Genomic DNA, 4541 nt, shown 5'->3' on the forward strand with positions numbered 1-4541 from the left:
TGCTCAACATGTGCTAAACATGTGCTCAACACCATCCTAATCCAATTCAACATCGAACTTCCTTTTATAGTGGAGATCAAGTTCATAACCAGCTAGTTGATCTATCTTGTGAAAGTGTGAATTCAATTTTATATAGACAAACTGGTAATGCATCAGTATCATGTCGTATTAAAGACAACAATGGTCAAATGCAATAACATTTTTTCTTCCTTTATGCAATTAAATTATCTTTATAAAATATCAATTTAATTTAGAGTTGTTCTAAATCATCTTCCATTTTTAACAGCTTTCACAACTTGTAATTTGTATGCATTTGTGGTTGGTCAAAATAGTTATCTTGCCTTGATTTCTTAACTTGTTACATGGAATGGTTGAAGATGAATCTAACACATGGAGGTTTATAATTTAAGTTCATCATCATATCATTCTTATCATAGACACAAGTTGACTTATATTTCATTTATGGGATACTTTACAAACCTCCGAAATATGTCTTTACATCAATGATGTTTTTAATTTCTAATAAGAAGAGTGTGTTATTATGTCCAGAAATCTTAAGAAATATATATAACTAATGGCTGTTAGTTAACATTGTTTAAATTTTTGTTAAGGTATATGATTTTGGACAACATCTTCCCTTTACAGGTACTATCATTCCACCAATAGAGTCTTGTAGTGGAGATCATGTTCATAACCTCCCGCAATCTGATGTTAATTCAACTCTGCACATTAAAATTGGCAATTCATTAACGTCATGTCGTAATAAAGGAGCCAAAACGGTTAGCTCAAATGAAACAAATTCTTCTACTCAAACAGGTTGCCAAACAAATTCTTCTACTCAAACAGGGAGCAAAAATTAACTTGATGGTAATGATGGTGAAACTCCACCAAATGGTCAAGGAAACGGAAATTCACCTACTAAAGACTATAATGGTAAAAGAGAAGTTAAGTTTGTCTACTAGGTTGGAACTCAAATTGTGTCTGTCGTGATTGCTGTTTTGGCATTGGTCGAGACATCAAATGGTTCTCCCATAGTCATAGTCTTTCAGAGGCTTCTTGGAGGTTGCTTGTTTGTCATTCTTACTTATTTATTCTATGGCTTATTGTTGCCTATCTATAAACCGTGCGACAACATAGATGCACAGGTGGTAAAAGTAGTTGCACGAGCGGTAAGGTCAATCAGCTTTATGGTGACGGCAATAACTCTTTTCGCATTTGTTAGTTTCTTTTTCCTAGTAATTGCTTCAAGCAGTAAATGAGGAAACTGTTATGAATATTAGTGGTCTATAACTCCCATGCCTTAATGGTTTGTAACTCTCATGCCATAACTCATCCACAAAAGCTTCAATTTTTCATCCTCTATGGTAGGATGTATTTAAGCCATTTTCAAGGTCCCTTGGTGAATGATTTTTGAAAAAACACACATACACCATATATTATAAAATCAGATCACCTATAAGACATAGCAATCAAGGAATTATGTGGTTTATTCTACAACAAATCATCAAGCAATGGCGGCACGTTAGTAGATTTTATATTCTGCTAATTTTATACTCGTTTCTATCTTGCATATTTATGTTTGTGCATAGATAGAAACATGTATTCATGTCCTTCATTTGGTATCAAAGCCTTCTATGGCCTGTGTCCTGCTTTGTTGTTGAATTGTCATGAATTTTATGTTTAATTCGAATTTGTTGTAGAGAGGGAAAATTTATTTTTGGCATTTTCTACTAAAAAATATTGTTTATATGAATTCTACATGAAAAACTGAGAATTTTGATATATAAAACCTCAAAATCAGAGTTTTATAAGCTAATTTAGGGTTTTTTTAATATTCAGATCTGAAATCGACTCAATCAATCAGAATCATGACCCTGTTGGAGGTTAGGGACCACATTCAGATGACATGTTAGCTTCATGTATTATGGCAACTGACATGTCATTCACCTTTCCAACCTCTTCTATATTAACCTCATTCAGCCGACATGTTATCTGCATTTATAATACGCAGACACATGTCATCCATCTCCTGTTGATTAAGGAAGAAAAAAGCTCATGTATTCTGGTAACTGACATGTCATACATGTTTCCAGCCTCTTCTGTATTAACCCCATTCAGCCAACATGTTATTTGCATTTAGAATACGCAGACACGTCATTCATCTCCTGTTGAGGAAGGAAGAAAAAAAAATTAATTTCATTTTGGAGATTCAAACCTGGGACAACTGCGGTTCCAACGTACAAGGTTTGCCATCTGACCAATTATGCTTCTTGGAAAGATTCAGTTATGGAACCTTATTTTAGTGACTCGAAGCTAGTTTTCCAATAGTCAAATGAAGTATTTCATTAATTCAAAAATTTATGCTTTGGAATAGCAAATATTTTAGTTTGTAAAACATGTTTTTCAGCATGTTTATTCTGACTTAAAATTGCTATTTATATTTGTTTTAAAATTAGATTACTTCAACTTTAAATCCAATTTATATTGTTAATTATTCATGTGGATTAATTTTCATGCATATTTAAAGTTTAATAGGAATTATTTTTATCTTAACAAATATTTGCATAAATTAGATGTCAAGTGATAAGTATGATTTTAATTAATTAAAGAGTAGCCACAACATCTTTGATTATATCAAAATTATACATAGAGTATCTTGGGATCACATATGGTTGCATGATAGTAATTGTAATTAATCATTGTAAATATGATAAATTTTATCTCACAGAAATTTTTATTATATTTATGTGATTAATTAGGATGAAATAATAATTTATTTTTCTTAATCTACCCATAGGAATTAAGAAAAGGTATATGATTTGATAGTTTCCTCATATAGTTTTATATATATATGTGTGTGTGTGTATACATAAACCTATTTAAATTAAAAACTTAGCCCACGGGCAGTTTTGATGTTATGAGGTTTATATACTTGCAGCATGTTTATACATTGGTAGAATATGAGATAAATTTTGTATGCCTCAAATTTTGTGACTTAAGTATGTATGTTTATATTTATTTACAATTATTTAACTTGTGAATTTCTCTGATAATGTATGTGATGTTCCTATTTTGAGTGATGATAACTATAAGATTTGAAAAGAGAGAGTTCTTCTTCAATTATGGTGCATAGACATTGATTATGCCATTAGGAAGGATGAACCACCTACACCTATAGAAACTAGCAGTCAGACTCATGTTACCTTGTATGAACGATGGGAGTGATCTAATCGTTTAAGCATAATGTTTATCAAGACACGCATATCTACTAGTATTCGTGGTTCAATCTTTAAGTGTAACAATGTCAGACAATTACTAAAGGCTATTGATGAACAGTTTGAGTCTTCAGATAAAGCTCTTGCCAACACTCTTATGACAAAATTATCATCGATGAAGCTTACTAGTGTTAAAGGTGTGCGTGAGCACGTCATGCAGATGAGGGATATAACGGCTCAACTCAAGGCTCTTGAGATTGAGATGTCTGAATCTTTCCTTGTGCACTTCATTCTAAATTTGCTTCCACAACAAGACAAACCTTTCAAAATCTCTTACAACACACATAAAGAAAAATGGTCCATCAATAAACTTCTAACCATGTATGGACAAGAGGAAGGAAAACTGATGATGGAAATGGGTGAAAGTGCATATATGGTCACTCAGGAAATATGAAGAAAAACCAAGCTAAGTATAAGGGAAAAAATAAAATATCTGTTTACCTTGAATTCAAGAAAGAGTCTAAATATTTTTTCTGTAAAAAGAAAGGACATGTGAAAAAAAACTACTTCAAATTTAAAGTTTGGCTTCAAAAGAAAGGTAATCCAATCTCACTTGTATGTTATAAATCTAATATGGTTGACGTATGTCATAACACTTGATAGATTGATTATGGTTTTACAATCTATGTTTCAAATACCTTGTAGGGCTTTCTAAACCAAAGGAAGTTGATGGCCGTAAACAGTGCATCTATTCAAGAAACAAGATACGTTCACATGTAAAAGCAGTCGAAACATGCAGACTAATTTTAGATTGTGGTTTTGTGTTAGATTTGGGACGAACATTTTATATTCTAAGTTTCTCTAGAAACTTGATTTCAGTTTCTAGACTTGTACCTTTTGGATTTTCCTTCTCATTTTATGAAACATCAATTAGTTTGTTTTATAAATCTATAGTTATGAGAAATGGTACATTGTTTAATGGTTTATTTCGAATTCACTTACAAAACAATGTTTCATTTAATTTGATGTATGTTCAAAATAACATTGGTAATAAAAAAAGTGTTATAAATGAAAATTCCTCTATGTTGTGGCATCGGAGATTGAGTCATATCTCCATCGAAAGAATTAAAAGGTTAGTAAATGAGAGGATACTAGATACTCTAGATTTTACGGACTTTAATACTTGTGTGAATTGTATAAAGGGAAAACAAACCAATAGGTCAACGAAGGGCGCCAAGAGGAGTTCGGACATATTAGAAATCATACATACAAATATTTGTTGTCCAGATATGGATGCTTAGAGTAAAAAATACTTCATCTCATTTA

Source organism: Mangifera indica, chromosome 7 (genome assembly GCF_011075055.1).
Source record: "Mangifera indica cultivar Alphonso chromosome 7, CATAS_Mindica_2.1, whole genome shotgun sequence".
Taxonomy (NCBI): Eukaryota; Viridiplantae; Streptophyta; class Magnoliopsida; order Sapindales; family Anacardiaceae; genus Mangifera; species Mangifera indica.